The 26,696-nt window shown below is 39.2% G+C and overlaps 1 long non-coding RNA gene across 1 annotated transcript; it reads right to left on the reverse strand.

Annotated features, from left to right (window-relative positions):
• Positions 1-2,327: 2,327 nt before the first annotated feature.
• LOC121396101 lies at positions 2,328-25,080 on the reverse strand. Its single transcript, XR_005962820.1, has 5 exons — positions 25,005-25,080; positions 20,616-20,766; positions 8,562-8,678; positions 5,199-5,528; positions 2,328-2,378 (listed from the first exon to the last, which is right to left on the reverse strand). It is a non-coding gene; the product is annotated as an uncharacterized LOC121396101 (long non-coding RNA).
• Positions 25,081-26,696: the final 1,616 nt, after the last annotated feature.

The raw sequence follows: 26,696 nt of genomic DNA on the forward strand, positions 1-26,696 counted from the left end.
TAAATTTGGCGATAAAAGCAACAGTTTTTACATTTTTGAAATTGCCTAAAAATATTGCAATTGGCCGCATTTATCTCACCCAATTTCTTGCATACAATAGTAAAACACCATAAATATTGATGCCAAGGGTCTACTGAACAGTTTGATGCCCAATATGCATAGATATACCAAGGCAGCTGGCATGTGCGGACCCCAAATGAAAATAGTGCATATGATTTTTCTCCGCTGCCGATTCGCCTTCTGTGAACATAGACCCTTGACTTCATATTATGTGCCTCAAGACCCTCCTAACAGCAAAGACCCCCCAAAACCATATGTATTTGGAAAGTACACATTCTGCCGAATCCAACAAAGATAACGACGTCTTTCTACACCAAACTACCAAACTGCAAAACTTTTCTAAACGTAGAGGTTTTTACAACATTTCTGAAAATCGCCTAAAATTGTTGCGGTTTCCCGCATTTATCGCACACAATGTTTTACGTATAAAGAAAAATCACCCTAAATATGGACGTCAGAGGTCTACTGAATAGTTTGATGCCCAATATGCAAAGATTTATAAAATTATGTGGCGTGTACGGACCCCTACATGAAAAACATGCATATGAATTTTCACAGTAGCCAACTAAGCTGCGGAAAAGAGAGCCCCAACTGTGCGTTATGTGCCGTAAGACCCACAAAATGTAAAAAGACCCCCAGAAAACTATATATTTTTGGAAAGTAAAATAAATCTTTCTATACCAAAGCACCAAACAGCAAAACAATACTAAAGATTCATAAGGAACAATAATGCAGGGATAAAATTGCAATAAAACCACAAAAATATCGTAAATCAATGAAATAAAATAATTGATCCGACAGCGTAATTAGTGGCCGAAATCGATTATCCAATAGTCACGCTGTCAAAATAACATGTTTTTAGGCAAAACAAACGGTACAATGAATAAGTAAAAAAAAAACAAAACACACCTGTTTGTGAGTTTTTGTGTATAGATATTTGTGCACTAATAAAAGTTGTCTGAGTGTGCAAATACATGTAATTAAGTGTAAATAAGTGTACAAAAACGCCCAAGTGTGCTAAAATAAAAAAATTTAAAAAAAAAATACAAATTTTTACTAAAATGTTTATGTAAGTGTATAAATGTACTGTAGGTATGTGTAAGTGCAGGTAAGTGTGTAAAAAAAAAAGGGCACTTACTGTTTTTGTAGCAGGAGGATCGCTGAAACCGATGGAGGCAGCCAGAACAGCGTGTCTGCAGAGTTACTGCGCAGCAGGAAGTGTGTGGGCGGCTGTTCCGGGAAGGAAGAGGTGAGTAACGCGCAGCAGCGCTATTTGCAGCGCATTTGCGTCTTTGAAGTCGGATCTGCGACAATCGTGTCGCAGATCCGACTTGACAGCCCCCCAGCCTTGTTGCCCAGGGGGCTGTCAACCCTTTTGACTCTCTGCGGAGGCGGCAAAAGCCCTGAGTAGGGCTCAGCTGCAGGAGAACGTACATGGTACGTTCTTGGCAGCCTGAGCCCTGAACCGCCAGCACGTACGCCGTACGTGCTTGGCGGTTAAAGGGTTAAAGAACAAAAAATCATTATCCTATTTATCCAGATTAGCATCCAGGCAATCCTAGCTCCCCAACTGGTAGAAATCTTCAGTAGAGGTATGGGACCTGTTATCCAGAATGCTCAGGGTTTTCTGGTAACAAACCTTTCCGTAATTTGGATCCTCATACCTTTAGTCTACTAGAAATTCATTTAAACAATAAATAAACCCAATAGGCTGATTTTGCTTCAAATAAGGATTCATTATCACTTAGTTTGGATCAAGTACAAGGAACTGTTTAATTATCACAGAGAAAAAAGAAAACTGTTTTTAAAATTTTGGATAATTTGAATAAATGGAGTCTATGGGAGAAAGACTTCTTGACATTCAGAGCTTTCTGGATTACAGGTTTCCAGATAACAGATCCAATACCTGTAAAAAAAATTTAAGCAAGTGATCCTAGAACTACCACAAAATATATATATATATATATATATATATATATATATATATATATATATATATATATATATATATATATATATATATATATATATATATATATATATCATGAAAAAAACAAACATTCTGTAGAATTTTACACCAACCACATCACACTAAAAACCTAAAAAATGGTCTCTATGCTAAAAATAACCCACAATATCAACCCCCCAATATCTCCCACAGCAATGCTGGACTAAATACAAACATGTTCTGTACCGACCAAAGCCATAATACTTACCATGAGAGTGTCCCAGGCAAACGTCTTCCCCTGTCTTCTGATCTCTCTTCTATCCCTTCTGCTATATCCTTCTCTTTTCTTCAGCTTCTTATTTGCATATTCCTGATAAAGACAAATGTATGTAAAAAAATCCATTAAAAAACCTATATTATGGTTTTTTTTTTGACAACATAAACTTTTCAAATCTGCAGTAATTTTTGTACAATTCCATTTCTGTAACAAGATATAGACTAAAAAAATGAAGGGGAAAAAGATCAAATTGAAGGTCACTTTAGAAACCAACATACTTTAGGTTCCAAGTCCAAAACTCCCACTAACTGTAGGTTCACCCTACAGAATCATAGACTTTTTTTTTGCAAAATACACACAACCACCAATATGAGCCCATAACCCTTTAGCCCACACAAAAACCTCTGGCTCACTGTCCTGACCTGACTCATAACACTGCTACAGTGCACTATAAGAAAACTAAACCTAAGCTAACTGAGCCTCACACTTCCTACTCACTTGGGTCCTGGTTGTGGTTCTCCTGCAAGGTGGCTTCTTCAGTAGATGTTCATCCTGTGATGCACATCTGTCCCTGTGGCTTGTCTCCAATTTTCTTCTAAACTCCATCCCTGTCTATGTGTTTCACTACTCTCACTCCCTCTAGTGGCCAAACCCTATATATACAGGTAACATAGATCCAACCCAACTCTACACTGCCATCTAGGAGCAGAAGTTGGTAAAGGTATGGGACCTGTTATCCAGAATGCTCGGGACCTGGGGTTTTCCGGATAATGGATCTTTCCGTATTTTGGGTCTTCATGCCTTAAGTCTACTAGAAATGAATTTAAACATTAAATAAACCCAATAGGCTGGTTCTGCTTCCAATAAGGATTAAATATATCTTAGTTGGGATCAAGTACAAGCTACTGTTTTATTATTACAGAGAAAAAGGAAATCTTTTTAAAAAATTTGGATTATTTGGATAAAATGGAGTCTATCCAGAAAGCTCCGAATTACGGAATGGCTATCGGGTTTCCGGATAAGGGATCCTATACCTGTAATTACAATGCAATAACTTGTGAATGCCTTTAAAGACTAATGGCACACTGGGAGATATGATGCCCACGTTTCAATTTGTGCTACCATGGGTGAAACATATCCCTGAAATGTTTTTCCACTGGCCAGGGCCAGAACTAGGAGCAGGCAGAAGAGGCAGGTCCTACGACGCAATGAAAGGGGGGCGCTGGGAGCTACCTTTAAAAATGTCTTCTGCCTTCCCCTAGCCGGGTTCCCACCCCTTACTCCCCTTTGCTCTCCCCTCCCTTGTCACCCTCCCCTCCATTGCTTTCTCTTCCCACCCTTCGTCGCATTCTCCTCCCCTCCATTGCTCTCTCCTTCTTTGGGTGCATCCGGGTTGTTCTGCCACCGGCAATAAAGTAAAGTCAGTCGGAAAACATACTCGGCACTTTGTTCCCAAAATGCAACTTCAGCTAACTTAAGGAACTTTTTATTACCAGCAGGGAAAACATTTTGAGAGAGATTTGCATAAATTCTATTTTCTGTATAATCTTGTCCAGCCGTAGAAGGGATTTTGATCTCCATCTCTTAATTCTGCTAAAAACATATAAACTTTAACTTAGTTACCATCAAGTACAAGACACTGTTTTATTATTAGAGAAAAAGGCAGTCACTTTTAAAAAGTATAGGTATTCCTTTGTACTAAGCTTCATGCACTGAATCCAGGATTTGGATATTCAAATTAGGGGTGGGAAGGGAAATTACATAACTATTGGTTACAAAACAGGAATGTAAAAAGTGGAAAAAATATTTTTACTTCCTTGTCAGTTTTCATATGCAAATTAAGATTCCGATTCGGTATTCGGTCAAATCTTTAATTTGAGCCACTACGGCTGGCAACAAGACCCAGAGAGCATGCTCAGATGCAGCCTCCAGGCTGGAACTCTATGACTGGACTGCTCCACAAGATTGCGGCACAATGCTTTAAGACCAGGCAGTACAGCTGCTATGCACCTCAATAATTGATTGCTGGGCAGCCTTATCGTTAAAAATAGAGGAGGTTAAGACCGACCTCTCCCTCCTACAAGGTGGACGACAACGAAAACAGGCAGCTCAGGAATGCCTAAGTTTGCTCAAAGACTGTACAGAGAGATATCAAAAAATATGGCAGCATGGGAATTCCCCTGTACTAAGCACAATTTAGCAGGAACAGCCCCTAAGTTTACTCATAGCCTGTATAGAGAGTTCCCATAAAAATATGGCAGCATGGAAATTCCCCTGTACTAAGCACAATTCAGCAGGAACAGTCCCCTAAAATGTTTATAGCTTTTACAGAATGATCCCATAAAACAGGGGCAGCATGGGTAATTCCTCTGTACTAAGCTCAATTTAGCATAAACAGCCCCTAAGTTTGCTCATAGCCTGTACAAAATTTACTATATAACTATGGCAGCATATGTATTCCCCTGTACTAAGCACACATCAGTAGGAACAGTCCCCTCAATTTGCTAGCTTGCTCTTAGTCTGTACAGAGACATCCCATAAAACTATGGCAGCATAGGTATCCCCTGTAGTAAGCACAATTCAGCAGGAACAGGAAGTTACATCACACAGAACTGATATGGTGCCGCAATCATAAGCAAACGGAGAGCTTCTAGAGCTGTTTTATGCAGGTATGGTAGAACATTCTGCATAATAAATACAGCGTTCTATCTTGCACTATTGTGACAAATCTATTAGTAATATAATGCATCACTTTTCCTTCTGGTGGTGATCTTATAAAAACATCTTCTAATTTAAAGCATAAGCAGCGAGTAACAGGCCCGAACTAGCAATGGGACACTCTACTGATTGGGCAGCTCCATGGCATATTTAAAATGTAATTAGATGTAGACACGCAGCGACGCGCTTTCCTACCTCTACAGTCAAAACAGCATGTTGGGAGTGGCGCTCTTTCTGCAGATAATCCATTGAAGATAATCCAGCTGCTCTGAAGGTAATCCAGCTGTTCTTAAAGTAATGCTCCTAGCCGCTCTGAAGATAATCCAACCATTCTGAAGATAATCCAACCACTCCTCCCAGACGCTCTGCAGAGAATCATTTTAGTCCTTCTGAATACAATTTTTCCATCCGCTCGGAAAATAATCCTCCCTGCATCTCTGAAGATAATCCTCCCAATTGTTTTGAAGATAATCCAGCTGCTCCAAAAATTATCCAGAAGCTTTGCAGATAATCCTCCCAGCCGCTCTGCAAATAATAACACAAAATGAGGTATCAAAAGTATTAACTCACCAAGAAATAGAGGAGGTCCACATGCACCACCCTGAACCTTCAGCTAGGGGAGCAGATGAAAACGGTATTATGATGGAGCAGACAATCATGCAACACTCTTCTAGACAGATGTGTAAAAAGAATGTAGTTTATTCAGAACGTAAAGGTACATTCTATTTACGTCTGTCTTTAAGATAGTTCCATGAGTGACTGCTCCATCATCATTATACAGTTTTACAAGCTGACAATCTTAGCTCTCATGTGCAACAGCATCCCTCCCCTACACTGGCAGCTTTACACCAGGCTGAGAAAACATATTCTTATTACTTGCATAATAAAACTAAAAATAAACTACTCGCGTGTGGTCTGCACGGGGCGCTGAGCAGATGTGTGTTCTGGAGCTCCGTGACAACTATCCTGAATACCCCGGTGGCAACTGGCTAGAAGCTCAAATCCTATAAGTATGGCATACCCGACACCACTAGACACTATGGGTGGCAACAAGACCTTGATAGCAAGTTCAGATGCAGCCGCCAGGCTGGAACACTATGCCTGGACTGCTCCACTAGATGACGGCGCATCCCCTTTGCGGGAAGAAGAGAACACCACGCCAGCAACAATGTTTCAGAAATGGCAGCATAGGTATTCCCCTGTACCAAGCACAATTCAGCAGGAACAGTCCCTAAGTTTGCTCATAGCCTATACAGAGAGAGCCCATAAAAACTATGGCAGCATAGGAATTCCCCTGTACTAAGCACAATTCAGCAGGAACAGTCTACTAAGTTTGCTACTTTGCTCATAGACTGTACAGAGTTCCCCAAAAACTATAGCAGCATAGGCATTCCCTGTACTAAGCACAATTCAGAAGGAACAGTCCCTACATTTGCTAGTTTTCTCATAGCCTGTACAGAGAGATTGCATAAACCTATGGCAGCATATTCCTCCTTACTAAGCACAATTCAGGAGGAACAGACCCTAAGATTGCTCATAGCCTGTAAAGAGAGATTCCATGAATCTATGGCTGCATAGGTGTTCCCCTGTACTAAAGGGATACTGTCATGGGAAAACATCTTTTTTTCAAAATACATCAGTTAATAGTGCTGCTCCAGCAGACTTCTGCACTGAAATCCATTCCTCAAAAGAGCAAATCTTTTTTTTAATATTTATTTTTGAAATCTGACATAGGGCTAGACATATTGTCAGTTTATCAGTTGTCCCTAACAGGTTACTTGTGCCACCACTAAAGGATGGAACTGCTTCCTGGCAGGCTATTTCTCCTACTTAATGAAACTGAATTTGTCTCAGTGGGACTTGGCATTTACTATTGAGTGTTCTGAGATCTACCAGGGAGCTTTTATCTTGTGTTAGGGAGCTGCTATCTGGTTACCTTCTTTTTGTTCTTTTGTTAGGCTGCTGGTGGGGATGATATCTCTCCAACTTACAGCACAGCAGTAAAGAGTGACTGAAGTTTATCAGAGCACAAGTCTCATGACTGGGGACACCTGGGAAATGGACAATATGTCTAGCCCCATGTCAGATTTCAAAATTAAATATAAAAAAAAAAAAAAATCTGTTTGCTCTTTTGAAAAATGCAGACTTCTGCTAGAGCAACAATAACCGATATGTTTTGAAACAAACATGTTTTCGCATGGCTGTATCCCTTCAGCTCAATTAAGCAGGAACAGACCACTAAGTTTACTCATAGACTGTACAGGGAGATCCCATAAAACTATGACAGCATAGGTATTCCACTGTACTAAGCACAATTCAGCAAGAACAGTCCCCTAAAATTTCTCATAGCCTGTAGAGAAAGATCCCGTAAAACTATGGCAGAATAGGTATCCCCCTGTACTAAGCACAGTTTAGCTGGAACAGTCAGTAAGTTTGCTCAAAGCCTGTACATAGATCCCTGTATAACTCAACCTGCAGCCTTGTGCCTTTATATGGTGACAGAACCCCTCAGTGACAGCTAATATTCTTATCATTTACGGTAGGGGACACAATACCATATAATACCTGTGTAATACTCAGGGTCCAATGTATAACTTAGTCTACAGCCTTGTGCCTTTATATGGTCACAGAGCCAGTCAGTGACATCTAACAACCTTATCATTTAAAGTAGGGGGTGCATTATCCCTTATAATCAATGAGTGATAGTCCCCTGTATAACTCAGCCTGCAGCCTTTATATGGTTATAGAACCCCAGCCCAGTGCCCAAAGCCCACCCCAGATTCTGCCAAGCCCACACCACAGTAAAAAGTAGAGATGCGCCGAACCCACTATTTTGGATTCGGCTGAACCCCCGAATCCTTCGTGAAAGATTCGGCCGAATACTAATGCTAATTTGCATATGTAAATTAGGGTTGGGAAGGGGAAAACATTTTTTACTTCCTTGTTTTCTGACAAAAACTCATGCGATTTCCCTCCCCGCCCCTAATTTGCATATGCAAATTAGGATTAGGTTCAGATGGGCAAAAGGATTTGGCCAAATCCGAATCCTGCTGAAAAAGGTTGAATCCTGGCTGAATCCCGAACCGAATCCTGGATTCGATGCATTCCTAGTAAAAAGCCCACATAGACGTCAGCGCTAAAAACTAACCTCCCCACACATAATTTATAAAAAGCCATTGGTGGTTAAAACAAAAACATTGTTGGCCAGGGTCCCTTTTTAAAAAAATCATTGGTGGTCAGGGCCCCCCATAAGTTAAAAATAAAAAAATTGGTGCCAGGGCCCCCATAAGTTTTTTTTTTAAAAAGAAAATTGGTGGTCAAATTAAAAAAACAATCATTGGTGGCCAGGGCCCTCCCCCTATAAATTAAACAAAAACCTTTGCACCAGGATCCCCAAAAAAATAAATAAATAAAAAAATAAAAAAAACATTGGTGGCCATGGCCTCCTCTTAAAAGTTAAGAAACATTGGTGGTCAGGGGCCTATATAGTATTAACATAATACATTGGTAGCCAGGGGTTTAATAAAATGTAAAAACCAATTGTTCAGTGGACCTTACTCCTTTCCTGGCTTTGGGTCCTTTCAAGGCTTCAGGACTTCAACTTCGGGTCTTTTCGTGACTTCAGCTCTTTTTGCGGCTTTGAAGACCCCCCCACATGGTAGGTCAATTCAGGTACTGCAAAATCAACACATTTACAGCATTCATTTTGTGAGGCAAAGATAGAATAAAGTATGTTCACCCCAGAAAACCATATATTTTCAGAATTTATTTCTTTCTACTCCAAAGCACCAAGCCACAAGCCTTTCCTAAATTTGGCGGTTTTGGTGACATTTACAAAAATCACCTCATAACTTTTACCTTGCAGCATCTTATCCACCACATACTATTAGGAACCAATATAAAACACCCCACATATGAAAGACTAGGACCACTGAACAGTTTGATACCCAATGTACGTACATAGGCTTATTGAAGTACATAACATGTAAAGACAAAATCTACCTTGTGCATACTTATTTGATGGCTTACATTTACACTCATTTATAAACACTGGCAGTTTTATGTGGAATAAAAGCTACAAACAATTAAAGTGACCCCTGAAAACCATATTTTGTAAACTACACATTATGATGACTCCATAATGGGCGATTATGTATTTCTACTGCACTGTGAAACTGCAAAGCAATGTAAGAAAAAAACTGCAAAAAAAAAATCACCAAAAAAACAAATACAATTAGGCAAATCAATAAAATAACTGATCAGATAGCGTGGTTAGTGTTCAGAATACTCAAGGCAAAAGTCACCCTATGACATCAGTTTTAGGGGGGGGAAAGGGAAAATTATAAAAATGAAAAAAAAAGTGGTCTGCGTTCCTGTAAAATTCAGCCTGCAACTTGGTGCTTTTATATGGTCATAAAACCACTCAGTGACATACTGTGGAACTACAGTAGCCCTTTTAAAACATGAGTGGAATTCAGAGATCCCTGTATAACTCAGCCTGCAGACTTGAGAGTTTTTATGGTCACAAAACACCTAGGTGAAATCCAATATCCTTGTTTAAAGCAGGAAGTACATTATCACTTATAATATATAGAGAGTTCCCTGTACAACATAGCCTACAGCCTTGTTCCTTTATATTGTGACAAAAGGCCTCAGTGACTTCTAATATCCTTATTATTTCCAGTAACAGGGACATTATCCCTTATAATAGATTTGTGATACCCACCGTTCCATGTATAATTCATCCTGCAGCTTTGTGCTGCTATATGGTCACACAAACCCTCGATGAGATCTAATATCCTAATCATTTACAGTAGGGGGTACCTTATCCCATAAAGTAAAAATGAGTGATTCTCAGAGTCCCCTGTATAACTCAATCTGCAGTCTTGTGCATTTATAAGGTTAGAGAGCCCCTCAGTGACATCCCATATCCTTACAATTTACAGTGGGGCAACATTATCCCTTAAAATATATGAGATACCAAGAGTTCCCCATATATATCACATCCTGCAACTTATGTCTTTATATGGTCAGAGAACCACATAGTGACATCTAATATTCTTATCATTAACAGTAGTGGGTACCTTATCCCTTATACTGCATATAAGTGATATGGTAAGTGATTATGGCTTAAAAGAGGGGTACATTATCGCCTATACTACAAAAGTTATACTCAAAGTCCCCTGAATAACACAGCCAGCAGCCATGCGCCTTTATATGGTCACAGACCCCCTGACTTCTAAAATCCTTATCATTTACAGTAGGGGGGTATTATCCCTTACAAAAAGTGATGGATACCCAGAGTTCCCTGTATAACTAAGCCTTCAAATTGTGCCTTTATATAGTCACAGAACCTTACAATTTACAGTTGGGGTACAATATCACTTAACATGACTGATAGTCAAAGTCCACTTTATAAATCATAGTCTTTTATGGTCACAGAACCCATTATAAAATACTTAAAGTAGGAAGTACAGTATATACATATAATCAATGAGTGATTGTACTCTTCATATCTCAGTCTGTAGCCTTGTGCCCTTACATGGTCACAAACCATCAGTGACTTCCAATATCCTTTAATGTACGATAGGGGGTACATTACCCCTTATAATATGTGAGTGATACACAATGTTCCCTTTATAACTCAGCCTGGGGTGGGGGGCATTATCCCTTATAATATAGCAGTGCTACTCCTTGTCCTCTGTATAACTCCTCCTATAGCCTTGTGCCTTTATATGGCCAGGGAACCCCTCAGTGACTTCTAATATCCTTATAATTTAAAGTAGGGGGATATTATCCATTATAATACATGAGTGACACACAGAGTTCCTTGAATATCTCAGCCTGTAGCCCTGTGCCTTTATATGGTCACAGAACCCCTCAGTATCTAGTATTCTTATAATTTACAGTAGGAGGTACAATATCCATTATAATACAAAAGTGACAGTTCTTTGTTCAACTCAGTCTGCAACTGTGTGTCTGTATATGGTCACAGAACCCTTCAGTGACTTCTAATATTCTTAGCATTTGCAGTAGGGGGTGCGTTAAACCTTATAATACATGAGCAATACTCAGAGATCCCTGTATAACTTAGCCTGAAGCCTTGTGTCTTTATATGGTCACAGAAACCCTCAGTGAATTCTAATATCCTTATTTGCACAAGAGGTACAGTATCCCTTATGATAAATTAATTTCACCTCAGTGAAATCTAAATTCCTTATCAAGTAACGCAAGAGAAACATTATCCCTTATTATAAATGAGTGATATGCTAAGATCCCTGCATATAAATACCCATTGACTTTTAATATCCTAATTTATAATGGGTGTAGAATATCCCTTATAATACATGAACAATTTTTTCCTGTAGCATTGTGCCTTTATATAGTCACAGAACAGTAGTTCACAATAGCGGTTTCATTATCCCTTATAAAAAATGAGTGATCGTCAAGAGTTCCCTGTATAATGAAACCTGCAGCCTTGTGCTTTTATATGGTATCAGAACCACTCAGTGACTTCCAATATCCTTATCCTAATACAGTCAGGGATCCCCAACCTTTGGAGCCCATGAGCAACAATCAGGAGTAAAAGGCGTTGGAGAGCAACACAAGCATGAAAAATGTTCTTGGGGTGCCAAATAAGTGCTGTGATTGGCCATTTAGTAGCCTCTATGTGGATTGTCAACCTACATTGAGACTCTGTTTGGCAGTGTACCTGTTTTTATACAACCAAAACTTGTCTCCAAGCCTGGAATTCGAAAATAAGCTCCTGCCTTGAGGCCACTGGGAGCAACATCCAAGGGGTTGGAGAGCAACATGTTGCTCATGAGCTACTGGTTGGGGATCACTGCAGTAGGGGGTACATTATCTCTTATAATATAGGAGTGATGCTCAGTGTTGCCTGTTTAACTCGGCATGTAGCCTTGTGCCTTGGTATGGTAACGTATGGTAACAAAAGCACTCAGTGACAATTACTATCCTTATCAGTTACAGTACGGAGGAACCAGTACCCCTTACAATACATGAGTGATTGGCAGAATTTCTTGTATAACTAAGCCTCCAACATTATGCCTAATAACTTAACCCTTCATTGACTATTTACCAGTAGGGGGTTACATTATCCCTTATAATACATGAGTGATGCTCAGAGTCCCCTGTATAAAACTTAACCTGCAGCCCTGTACCTTTATATGGTCCCACGACCCCTCAGTGACATCGAATATCCTTATCATTTAAAGTAGGGGGGGTACATTATCCCTTATAATACATGAGTGATACTCAGATTCCCCAGTATAAAATTTATAAAAAGTGATACAGAATCCCTTGTAATACATGACTGAACTCAGCCCAAAGCCTTGTTCCTTTATATGGTCACAGAGCCACTGAGTGAATTCTAATATCCTTATCATTTAAAGTAAGGGGAATAGTAACCCTTATAATACTCAATGATACAGTTCCCTGTATAACTCAGCCAGTAGCCGCGAGCCTTAATACGGTCACAGAAATCCCTCAGTGACTTCTAATGTCCTTATAATTTAAAGTTGGGGGTACATTATCCCTTATAGTACATGAGAGGGATGTCACAACTATGAAGCACAGATATTATGAACTTTTATTGCCAGACCATTTTTCAGACCATTTTTTTTAAACCCCATATGGCAGTCCCTAACTCGTTTGCCTCTGGCCATAGTATAAAAACTCTTACTTCTCTGCATAGTAGCATTATCTGTAATCAGTGTCTGTTGAACCTTGGTTTCAGTATGAAGGATCTAACCTCCCCCGCCAGTATGCGGCTTTTAAGGGAGAGGAATTGTCCAAACCAACGTCCATTTTTAAAAGTATGGGAGCATACTGGTGGGGGAGGATAGATCCTTCATACTGAAACCAAGGTTCAACAGACACCAAGACTTTTTATACTATGGCCAGAGGCAAACAAGTTAGGGACCGCCATATGGGGTTTACCTTGATGTGGTATGGTGGCTTTTCAAATTTATGATCATAACTTTGTAAGTAAATACCCCTGTTTTGTAAACTTACTTTTGAGACAGGATACCAGGGAATGTGCATTAAAACTAGCACTTACATTATACTATAACTTAGCCTTTAGAGTGCTTCCACATCCCCCCCATTTTTGTACATTGATAGATAAAGAACTAGAACTTATCAGCACAAAAAAGTCAGTCACCAATTGCCAGTTCTCATACCCATTCAACCAGAGAAACATTACCATTGCACCGTCAACATTCCGTTTAAATATAAAGTGGCTATCCATCAATTGCAACAATCTAACTCCTGTTGAACTGCGGTGTATGGGACCCACTGGGGCTGCCACCAGTTGCACCCATATGGTGACAGCCACCCACCTGCCGCACAGTGTGAACCGGCTCTACTCCTTGCAGCCACAATGGAAACGGGAAGGAGGGCCAGCGCCCACATGTCCTGATGGGGGGGGGCGGGGGAAGCGGGGCCTCAGTCGGAGAAGGCCCACCAGGTCTGGGGCCAATTGGTTTTTTTTTCTGGTCTCCCACCAGCCCAGTTTAACCCTGAATCCATCAGCCAGATTTAAAGGAAGAGTCAATTCAAGCTGACTTGGCCCTATGGATTACATGAAAGGAGAACGAAAGTCAAAATCTATGTCGTGTCCCTGATAGTAGTCCTCATAGAGCACTACCCAATCGCTAGGTATTTTTTTAAGAAGTAACTTGTTTTACTAAAGATTTCTACTGGGTAAAGTCTCTGCCTTTTGATTGAAACACAGCTGCCATCTTAGAAAAGGACACACTGCTGCAATAAATAATCAATGCGCATGCACCAACATTCCTCTACATGACCCCTGACGTGTTTATCATTATACCCATGGTGGGAAGAAAATTAAGTGATATAAAAGGGTTAAACTTGCCCCTCGCTCTGCTGGTAGTTGCAGTCTGTGCTGTGAACCTGCCAGCAGCTCTGAGACAGAAAGGGATCGAGCGTTGTCCAGGAGACCAGCAGCATAGATTCCTATTAGCTGGTGGGCAAATGAAGAGCATGCAAATGAATTTAGGAGGCCAGGACGGAGAGAAGGAGTGTTTTAATTAGATGCATGCGCAGATTGAAAGAAAATGAGTTTAGGAGTCTGTTCTGTGCCCGAGGCAGTGGGGTGGGAACATGAAGAGATTTTGCTGACATCACCCAGCTCAGTGGTTTGGATTCTGCTGGCAGATAATTTACATATGAATGAAAGCATGGACACAGAATTCACTGTGCACAAGTGATAAGGGAGAATGCCTTTGCTTTCAGCCTACATGTTGATTAACCTTTCGTTGTTCTTGAAGCTTTCTAATAAGAATATCCTATTTGAGTTATTTGTACTGGACACTGCAACATCTATTAAGTGAATTAAGACAAGAAATATTCAGCATTGTGTGATTTTATATAACCTTTGGAGGAGTTACTGTAGAGTATAAATTACCATGGACCTGGGCTAGCAACAATAACTGCCTGGTTTTATAACAATTCTTTATTTTCTCACACATTAGGTACCAATGTAAAAACAGATATGAGTTGTTGGATGATGTAGTCCTTTCGTTGTTTAGTTTGGTTCAACTTCAGAGTTAGGCACCGCCAGACCTAGTGACTTTCACAATATAAAGAATAGACTCTGGAGAACCAATTGCTGATTAGTGATTCATTTATTCAAAACCAGTGCACGACATGTTTCGGGCCCAGTGGCCCTTCCTCAGGTGCGCACCTGAGGAAGGGCCACTGGGCCCGAAACGTGTCGTGCACTGGTTTTGAATAAATGAATCACTAATCAGCAATTGGTTCTCCAGAGTCTATTCTTTATATTACCAATGTAAAAACACCTTAAATATGAATGTCATGAGTCCACTGAACAGTTTGATGCCCAGTATGTATAGATCTACCCAAGTATGTGGCATATAGGAGCCCCAAAATGTAAACTCATTTGAGCTTTCCAGATATTGCAAAATCGAACACCTTTACATGGTTTGGGGGGGGGGGGCAAAGATAGAAAAAAAAGTATGTTCACATCTGGAAAACAATATAATTTCGAAAAAATTACACATTCTCCCTAATCCAAATTGGGTATACATGTCTTTCTACGCCAAAGTCACCTCAAAACTTCCACCCTGCAGCATTTTATTTCCCACATACTACTAGGTATCAAGATGGATCACCCCAAATGTAAAAGCCTGGGGTCCTCTGAACAGTTGGAGGAGGTGGTGTATAGCTGGGAGGGTCTGAGGTGCAGGTAGGCCTCCGTATAGGAGCAAGCCAGTGTCTGGTCAGAAACTGTAATAGGTCACTATAGGAGGGACAGTTAGTGAGCAGCTAAGGCTCCAACAAGGAGTTCAGTGAAGGGTTAGCACAACTACAAAGGATCAGACAGTAACCGTGAGTAATACAATTGTGTGTAATTAACCTGCTGCCACTACTTGCTTCGTGGAGTGTACCATCTGAGCATACATCTTGAATATGTGACTGAATATTGAGAAGTGTACCATCAGTTCAACAAATCGTTTGACTGTTTTAAAGAACCACTGGTGCCAAAGTTTATCAAGAGTGACTGCTGTGTGCTTATACCAGCGCGGTAATCCTTTCCTCCATACCATAAGCGGGGGGGCCCCACATAAGGATAAAGAGTCTAATTATATTGTGTCTAACAGGAGTTGCTGGGAGTTGGACCCCTTGCCCAGGTACTGAAACCAGTGGATAGTAACCCAAGGGAAGGTTTTGGTAATACCTGACCCATTCACCTGTTACACATCTATAAGGATTTTATAAATGTCATCCTTTTGTCTAATGCAAGTAACCCCCCCCCCCCTTTTGGTAGTGTCCCAGATTGCATCCCATTCTTCCAATCAACCTATGAGATTTTCACATTTGTGCATACAGCTGTGTTTGTATTCTGGGGTAGTGAAAGGATTGTTTAAAGCTTCTATATTCTGGATATTACTACTTTCTGATGGAGTCCATGCAAAGCTAAATGTTCAAAAAAAGCTAGGGATGCACCGAATCCAGGATTCGGTTCGGGATTTGGCCTTTTTCAGCAGGATTCGGCCGAATCCTTCTGCCCGGCTGAACCAAATCCGAATCCTAGGATGGGTAAAAACCAGCATCTGGTCCTGTACTGACAAACTTTGCTAAGAATATTTTTAGGATAACTGGCTTATTCTATAACTACAAGAAGGTAAGCAGTTCCATCAAGAATCAAAATGACAAAGGTCTCTTGATTTTGCATAGTCAATTGAAAAACCTATAACACTTTCTAGCAACGATATGCCACAGTCAGACTAATTTTGTGTGTGTGTGTGTTTGTGTGTTGTGTGTGTGCCTTTTATTATAAAGCTGATTATAAAATCACAACCAAATTGAAAATGGATTATATACAGTATTAGAACAAACCGATAAACAGCTAAATGTTGACTTGAAGAAATGCTGAGCACTTGGTGTTGTTATCTTATCAGAGACTGTCAAGTAGAAATGTCAGGGCAATAAAAATAAGGTTGCTTTTGAGAAGATTATTGGCAAGTAAATTAAAGGATAGGCTGTCAAAGGCAGAGATTGTCTGTAGGAACCCAGCTGCTATGTGAGGGGTGGGCTGAATGCAGGCAGGTAACAATATGTTAAGTTCAGAGTGCACCACTGACATCTATAATCATGTGATTATCTTAGCTGGCTAGATGCTGACAAATGTCTTTCAGTTCCGCAAAATAATTCAAATAATGTACTATACATGACAATGATTCTGGGCGTCATTTATGTATCTGAAAAGTTAGCATGGATAAGTAGTAACTGTGCATCACTTATCTTCCACAAGTACCTGTGCCAATATGGTTATGAACACAGAAAAAAAGGAAATATAATTTCCACAATATACAAAACCAACTTTACAATACATGCATGCTAGGCTTCCCAAAGCAAACATATGGGGTGCCAAATATTAGGTAATCCCTAAGGATTGAAATTACTTACCTGATACCCCAGGCCAGAGCTTCTCTTAGCAGAAAACTGCACGGTCCAGGACACTAGCGAGTGACCAATTGTTTTTCTCTCTTCTTTATTTGCATGGGTGTGCATGTGCAGTAGAGTCAAAAGGTGGACTTTAACCAAAAAAAAAAAAAACTGCCCTTTCCGCTATAATGCCCATGTGTTGTCTGCTGGGTTTTGAAGAAAGAAGAAGGGAAGAGGAGGATCGCTTGCTCACAAGTGCCCCATGCTGGTGCAGTTTTTTGCCAACAGGAGCACCAGCCCAGGGTATAAGGTAAGTCATTAAAATTTGGCACCACCCATTGTTTAGGGCTTTTGTTCTTTTTTAAACGTTCAAAGAATCATTTTAGATTAGATCATAAACTTTCCTAAACCTAGAAGCCTAGACAATCAAATTCACATTTCTGCATGGGAGCACGTTGCTATATTACAGGTATGGGACCTGTTATCCAGAATACTCTGGACCTGATCTTTCCTTCATTTAGATCTTCATCCCGGACGTCTACTAGAGAATCATGTAAACATTAATAAACCCAATAGGCTGGTTATGCTTCCAGCAAGGATTAATTATAGTTTGGATCAAGTACAAGCTACTGTTTTATTATTACAGAGAAAAATATCATTTTTACTTGGATTATTTTGCTAAAATGAAGTCTATGGGAGATGGTATTTCCATAATTAGGACATTTCTGGATAACAGGTTTCCAGATAATGGATCCCATTACCTGTACTTGCCTTGAACAGCTTCTCCAGTAAATAGTAAAAATGACAGGAGATACAGGTATGGGACCGTTTATCCAGAACCCAGTTATCTAGAAAGCTCCAAATTATGGTAATGCTGTCTCCCATAGACTCCATTTTATCTAAATTTTTAAAAATGATTTCCTTTTTCTCTGTAATAATAAAATAGTAGCTTGTACTTGATCCCAGCCAATATATAATTAATCCTTATTGGAAGCATAACCAGCCTATTGGGTTTATTTAATGTCAACATGGTTTTCTAGTAGACAAGGTATGAAGATCCAAATTACAGAAAGATCCATTATGCAGAAAACCCTCGGTACCGAGCATTCCGGATAACAGGTGCCCTACCTGTACTAAGAAACAAAATATTTTGGCTCTCCTATTTTACTGTTAGTAAATTCCTACTTATAACAGATCTATATTGCATTTCTAAATGTACAGCTGGTATAGGAAGAGAAAACCTGGAGAGGCATAATACATGTGTGGCACAAGACTGGCACAAGACCGGCCCATACAAAATAATTATCTATTGGCATTATACATAGACCTCAGTGCACTGGATTTTCTGCCAGGCACATTTAATATCTGAACAGCCTTGACCAAAAGAACTAGTTCAAATTCAGTGGCTAAAGGAGGCTCATATCTGCCAGAAAACCTTAAAGGACCAGTAACCTCAAAAAAAAAAAATGCATTGGTTTACGGAAAAAAAAAACCCACCAAGACAAATTAAACTTTAAAATCACAAAGTCTTTATTAAGAAATAACTTACCAAAACTCTGCTTCCCCTCTTCAGAAAAGGGGACAGGGGGACCATTCGATTTCTCCTCCCTGGCTATTCTATCGACAGCATGCGACTGGGAAGCCCTGCGGATAGCGCTCCCATAGGCCAAGGCATGAGCTTCTTCCCTGGGAGAGATGGCTAGCGGCGGCTCCAGCTCAGCCCCGTCCTCTCAACCTTCAGGAGCAGCATCCCAGCCGTGCTGGGACAGGGTCTGGTAGAGTCTGTGCATCACCCCTTGTCAAGCAGCGGGCTTCTTGGGGCAGGATGGACTATGTGATCAGTGCGATGTACGAGTAGGGGGCTTCACCAATGTACTCCTTCCCGACCCAACCCGACCCTGCCGGCTTGTATGGGTCTTTGGTTAAGGAGCAGCGCGGGGAGCGGGGCATCAGCAGGTCCCCATCCTCTTCCTCCTCTGCCCGCGCCGCCATTAGAAATCACAGGGCCCCCGTACAACAAAATTTTCAGGGCCCCCTGGGACCCGCCTACGACGGCCCCCCAAGCCCCACTTCAGATCCCGCCCACTCCACACTACAGTTAAAAGACCACATAGACATCAGTGCTAAAAAAGGTAACCCCTCCCCCCCACACACAAGTTATAAAAAGCTAGAGATTGTCAGGCCCCCTTATAAGTTAAAAAAAACAAAAAACATTGGCGCCAGGTCCCCCCATAAATATTTTTTTATTTTAGGTTTTTTTTTTTTTAAATTGGTGACAGGACCCCCCTTAAAATCGAAAAAAAAAATTGATGGCCTGCCCCCCCCCTCCACAAGTTATAAAAAGCCATTGGAGATCTGGGCCCCCCCTGCAAGTAAAAAAAAGATGGTCCTTTAAAAATAAGTCCAAGTAAAGATGTAGAGGGATTGGACAAGGGGATCCAATCCCAATGCAGATTTACTGGATTTATTCCTAATGGACCAATGAGGGTACAGGAAATCTTAATTGGGAAAAGCTTCCGTGCACAGAGCTGCAGTGTCCTACTGGCAGCACGCTGAGCTGAAATCAAGTGAGCATGGTTGGGCCCCCCCCCCTAGACAGAAAATTCTGTCCCCCCTGTGACCCTCTGATGGCGGCCCCGCCTGTGGCTCCTCGTCTTCTCGCCTGGTTACTTTCTAATTTATTTTAGACCTATTACAGATGACAAAACAAACTAGGAGAGCTCCTGTCCATGTCACAACCGGCAACCAGCATAACCAAAAACTAAAACATGTGGGTTTCATATACAAAAAATAAACAATTTACTTAAATGTAGTTGGTACTGGCTCAGTACAGTTTTAGCCTTATAGACCTCCTACTATGTTATAATCCCTTCACAAAATGTCACAGAAAGCCTTGCCTAGCAGTACATGGTTATGGAATGCTATCCATTACGGTACTGCCATTGAACAGGGCCATGAATAATACCCCTGATAGTAAGGATATGTCCTTTGTTTTTCTCATAGCCCGAGAGCTAAAACGAGATATACATAGAGAGAATAAATCTAGATTTCCTTGTCTTAAGCACAAATAGATAAGTTGTCCCTTTGCAAGCAGAACCAGTTAAAGAAATCCATAAAACCACACCTAATCACACATAATAATACCTGTGTGTTGTCCATGTGTGCCACCGTAAAATTCCTCACCAGCGATTAGCTCCCTGCTGCTACATGAACCTTAACTTTACTAAATGCTTTACTTTCATTAAAAAACAAAATAGTTAAATGTGTGCTCCAAAGTTTGTCTCATACTCCAATATGTAACAGACTGGTTTGTTTACCCTTGAGAAAGATCACAGTCCACAGTTCAGCAAAAATGTAAAAACAAAATGGTGTACACCTTGTTTTTTAATATCTATATTGTATAAACAGAGATTCAATTAAGTAGTCCTATACTTTTTCCTTATACAGTAAGATATATAATAACTATAAATACTCTATGCTACAAAATGTTATTTATTATTGTCGCCTAAAAAGGACGTACTGTATAAACAAAATACTACCTTCATATGAGCTAAAGCATTAAGTATGTCTGGAATCTTAATGTTTTCCATGAGATAAACTGTAGGTAAAGCAGGATTACCTGAAAAGGCATTGCTTGTGTTTAGAAAAGAGATTTCTTACCTTAAATCAATATCACAGGCAGCGACCACGATGGCATTACCTTGGCGATCTCGTAAAGCATAATATGGAGAGCTCTGTTCATCCACAGCTACAGTATATGGACTAGGTGAAATCTTTTATATATTTTAGCAGTAGATTTGGCCCATTGTATCTAAGATTGAAAAAGGCAGAACCAAATTAGAATGAAGTTGCTTAAAAAAAATATAAAGCCAATAATAAATGTATTTTTGTACCTGGTCATAAACATGCAAAAATATGTTCTCAAATGATTACTAAATTGTCCTTTATTTTTCAAGATTAACAAGCAGTTATCAGCAGGACATTGCGAAGGTTATTTATTATAAGTCCAAATGCTCAAAAAAATATGTAATTATAAAATCCCAATTTTTAGAGAAAAAAAAAACTAATTTTTGAGATGTGAATGGAAAAAGTCAGAATCTGTAAATTCGGCATTCTCAAGCCTTCCGACCTTGAATATATGTCAATGGGAGAGGTCCCTATCCTATGTGGAAGTTTCTATGATCTGTGCTGGAATTAGCCTGAAAATCCAACTATTTCGGATTTTTCAGCCAAAAATCAGAAAATCGTACTATTAGAATTTTCATTTGTAAAATTTTTCTTTGTGTTTGCCCCCCGATCTGATTAAATTGTGATTTTTTTTTTTTAATAAATAAGGTCCAATCTTGGATTCTAGTTTGGTCTGACTTTTCTCATTAAAATAATCAGAAAAATTCGGAATTAATAAACAACACTTTTGATGATTCTGCCATTGTCACTATTCTTATATATAAAAACAGATGAAAAACAGCCCAGTAAGGTACTTTCCAAGATAATAGTATTATGTTATATTATCCAGAATGCTGGGGACCTGGGGTTTTCCGAATAATAAATCTCTGCGTAATTTGGATCTTCATACCTTAAGTCTACTAGAAAATCATAAAAACATTAAACAAACAGTCTGATCCTGCTTCCCATAAGAATTAATTATATCTTGGTTTGGATCAAGTACAAAGTATTATTACAGAGAATAAGGACATTTTATAAACATATTTGGATAAAATGGAGTCTATGGGAGATGGCCTTTCTGTAATTCAGAGCTTTCTGGATGAAGGGTTTCTGGATAACTGATCCCATACCTGTATTAATATTATAGGTCTGGTTACTATTTTAGATTTATAACTTTAGTTAAGATTGATTGGCCAAACAGTTCTACAGTACCCCTTAAACTGAAATCTTATTAACCTATTATAAGGCTACTATAGCTCAAAGTTATAGCTAATATGACTTTAGTTACTAAAAAAAAAAAAAATCACATAACTTGGGCACTGTTCGGAGGTATGGAGCTGTGATTAAGAGGATTTTCTACTTTCCCTGGGGCTACAAAAATATTTTATTCCTGAGATTGAGTCCCACATATAGCAGAGCTGGAAAGGTAACTTTTTAAAATATTATGTGTCAGCAAAATATTTGTCAGGTCATCGGGCCATGTCTAAATGTATGTCTCTAGCAAGTGAAGGTAGATTTTGCTAATGCGCTTATGCTTCCCCTATAGTATCTGGTTATATCCCCTTATAGGATATGTTAAACTGTCTAATCAAATTAAAACCTCAGGAAACACAGCCTAATTACATGTAGGTCTTGGGATAATTCTCCTAATTGAGATATTTCCCCCCCCCCAAAAAATATTGGACCATTACTAGTTAGAATCAAAGATAACTGCATGCTTTTTTAAATTCGGGTCTTCTGATAAAAAAAGATTATCTATGAAGGAGGCATATTGGATTTAGCATTTGAAAACAATAGAAATTTCTGGTGGAATGAATAAAGAGTGGGAAGCATCTTGTTACTATTGGCTTCTGGTTCTCTCCTGCAATTTTCTATGGTTTCCTCTTTTTTGTAAAAATATATGAATATTTTAAATAAATAATTGTGATACTTTATTGTGCATTATGTATTTGTGGATAATGTACATAACTACATTTTTAGATTCCAGTTTGTCACTTTCCGTTGTGCTTTACACTGTTTTTTCGTGCATTTGTAGTACAGGTATTGGATTAGTTATCCGGAAACCCAATATCCAGAAAGCTCAGAATTACGGAATGGCAGTCTCCCATTGATTCCATTATAATGAAATAATCCAAATTTTTTAAAATAATTTAATTTTTCTCTGTAATAAAGCAGTACTTGATCCCAATTAAGATATAATTAGTCATTAAAGGGGTGGTTCACCTTCAGGCTAACTTATAGTATGTTCTAGAATGGCCAATTCTAAGCTACTTTTCAATTGGTCTTCATTTTATTTTTTTTATAGCTTATGAATTATTTGCCTTCCTCTCCCGACTCTTTCTAGCTTTCAAAAGGGGGTCACTGATCCCATCTAAAAATAAATCCTCTCTAAAGCTACACATTTATTGTTATTGCTACATTTTATTACTCATCTTTCTGTTCTGACCCTCCCCTTTAATATTCCATATTCTCATTCAAATCAATGCATGGTTGCTAGGGTAATTTGGACCCTAGCAACCAGATTGCTGACACTGCAAACTGAATACAAAGCCAAATAACAAAAACCACAAATAAAAAATGAACACCAATTGCAAATTGTCTCAGAATATCACTCTCTGCTTCATAATAAAAGTTAACTCAAAGATGAACAACCCATTTAATGGAAACAGAACCAGTCTATTGGGTTCATTTAATGTTTACATGATTTTCTAGTAGACTAAAGGCTGAACTCCACGGTGCGCCAAGGAGCAATCTGTTGGCATGCGATGACACGCATGCGATGATGACACGCATGCGATGACACGCATGCGACGTGTCGGATGTCCATAAGATAAAGGAAGTGAATGAGAAATCGCAGGTAAAAACTACACATATCCGACTGTCGGATAAGGACGCAGCGTTGTATTTGGGATTTAATGTCTTGTGCAGCCTTCTTTTTTAAAAAAATAAATAAAAATCCAGAGTCTATAAAGCACTTATGAGCACCCAAGACTCTAAACTTCCAACACTTTACCTAAAGTGACAAGTAAATATACCCGATTTAATGACAGAGAAATGGGAAGATGCCACTGAGGACCCATATAACCACCTGCCCTCAGGGACAAACTTATTCAGTGCAAGTTCCTGCACAGGGTATACATAATGCCCAAAAAACTTCACCAAATAGGACAAAGAACAAATGACAGATGTCATAGATGTAACCAAGCCCCTGCCCACTGGTTTCACGTGTGGTGGTAATACCCATGCATCAAAAATATTGGGGCAAAATAGTGATATACATGGGCGATGATCTGGAGCTGCCTCTGACAACGGAACCCAAGCAGGTGCTACTAGATGTTATAGAAGACCTGCCAAATACAAGCAAAGCTACACGTATCTTAGTAAAAAACCTACATTACTATGGTAGGAAAACGATCCTTACGCATTGGATGGGGAGGAAAACCCCACTATAAAAAAAGTGGAGACTGTTAATAAACACGGTACTTCCTCTATACAAACCGACGCATGAGAAAAGGGGAAAGAGCAAAATATAAAGTATGGGGACCATGGTTAACACAAGGAAGATCTGGATTAGACGACCTACAAAACATGAAATGAGCAATAGGGAAACAGCTAGTTTCCCCCCCATACCCCATGTTATGTTTTGATATTATGCTGTAGCTCATGTATAACATCGCTGTTGTTCTTATGTATGTGATTGTTTGAATAAAAACAAAAAAAAACATTTTATAAAAAAAAAGTAAACAGTATGTCTGTAATTTCTAAACTTCTAAAATGTTCTAAAAATATTTTCACAAACAGCTCAAGTGAATATACGATTTAATTCCCACGTGTAAAATGAAGGCAGATAATCCCAATACCCGCAGGCACCACAAGCAAATAAAAACCAAGATGCCCTATAAATGTTCTGCATTTTCTGCTGTTCTGATAATACAGAAGGGAGTTAAAATATTCTACAGAACCAGGTTTAAGAACAGACCTTCTGGGGTTAACAACAATGACATCGAATGGCTGATTCAGCTGAAATTTGGGATTTAAGGTCTTGTGCTGCTTTCTGTTATTGTTTAAAAAAAAAAAAGTCAAAAAAGGAAACTGTGTCTAATTTCTAAACTTCCAAAACATTTTCACAAACAGCCCAAGTGACGGAGTTAATGTAGATTTTTCTATAGAATTTGTTTTGGTGCCACCACTAAGAGAAGATCCACTAGAACTCCTGCTGAATGTATTGAGTCGATATAAAGAACACAACCATCTGAGCAGAACATTCATGTGATTTACACTGTGATTGTTCCCATTCTGACTAATCTAAACTCACTCACACAACTACTGGGAGCAGTAACACAACTGACCCGACACTGACTAAGCCGCACCCTCTCTACTTACTTGTTTGCAGGTGGTGTCTTCTAGGTGGTGTCTTCTAGGTGGCGCACTTCTGTCGGCTTCTTTCCTATTCTAAACACAGGCCTCGGTCCCACCCTCCTTTTCTAGCCTTGGGCCGCACCCCTCTGGAAGGATTTCTGGGGCGTTTCCCTGTCTCTTTTGCTCCCTCTGGTGGCCACACAATAAAATTGCACCCTTTCTCTTTTGCTCCCTCTGTTGGTTACACACTAAAATTGCACCCTAAATGTACTTTTCTTAACACACTAGTGACAACTTAGTAATCACCTTAAAATAGCTGCTTTTTTTTACAGGTTATTCTCCAGTGTTAAAAATATACTAAACCTCATTTCCCCCTATAATAGGAAACATTTCTTAGGATATCAGTTCAAACAATAAAAAAGGCATAATTAATCAAACATCATAATGACCTTACAATTAAAGCTAACATTCATTAACCCTTTAAGTGCCAGCAACATTTCGCATTTCAGTTGCATGAAATGCGAAACATTTTTGAAACATTTTGTGCTCTCTCACTTTAAGGGCATTTTCTGAGGGGAAACCTTTAGTTTACCTAGGAAAACTATACATTGTTTTTCTAGGGAGAACCTGAGCTTTCTAAATCTGAGTTTTCATGTATTTCCACCGCTGCAAAAAGATTTATATCACTAAATACAAATAATACAAAAAAATCCTATTTTTCACAGTATATGAATATATAACAGAAAAATATTTAATTTTACACATGAAAACCCAACTGATTTGGAAAGCCTCATGTCTTTTGAATGTGCCAATAACTCCAGGCAATGTATTACCGAATTTTAAAAGCACTAAGGCAGAAAACAGCATACTTTAGATTCCAAGGCCAAAAAATCCTAAACAATAGGTTTACCCCCAAAAACTATATATTTTTAAAAAAAGTACACATTCCAAAATGGGTAACTATGTCTCTCTACTCCTAACTACCAAACATCAAAGCTTGGCTGAATGTAGCAGTTTATAAAAATGTATTAAAATTCTGAAAAAATCACTTCAAAGGTTTTATTTTGCTGCTCCACATCTCCGACACCGAATAAGGTACCAAGAAAAAGCACCCTGAATATGGTTGCCAGGGGCCCTCCAAACAGGTTCTGAACGCCAGGGGTCTACAATACAGTTTGATGCCCAATATGCATAGATTTACCAAACTATGTGGCATACAGAGACCCCCAAATCCAAATAGTGCATATGAATTTTCATGTATGACATGCTGGCTACTACAATATAAGCACCCGGTATGATTATTATGTGCCTTGAGACCCTCTAACAGTATGGAGACCCTAGAAAACCATATATTTTCAGTACACATTCCAACGAACCTAAAACGAGTAAATATGTCTTTCTACTGCAAACGACCAAACTGCAAACCATGCTAAACAATGTTATGTTTTAGACATTTCTGAAAATTGTCACAAAGCTTGCATTTTACACTATTATATACCCCACAGTTCATAACGTACCAGCATCCTAAATATGAATGCCAGGGGTCTACTGAACAGCTTGATGCCCAATATGCATAGATAAACCAAACTATGTGGCTCACAGAGACCTCAAAATGGATATATAGCAGACAAAATTTCCATGGGCAAAACGAAGTAACAAAGAACAGAGCGAAATTTGATAAAATCACTAAAATCAAAAAAAAAAACACAAAAAGCA

This window comes from Xenopus laevis, chromosome 7S (genome assembly GCF_017654675.1).
Source record: "Xenopus laevis strain J_2021 chromosome 7S, Xenopus_laevis_v10.1, whole genome shotgun sequence".
NCBI classification, from domain to species: domain Eukaryota; kingdom Metazoa; phylum Chordata; class Amphibia; order Anura; family Pipidae; genus Xenopus; species Xenopus laevis.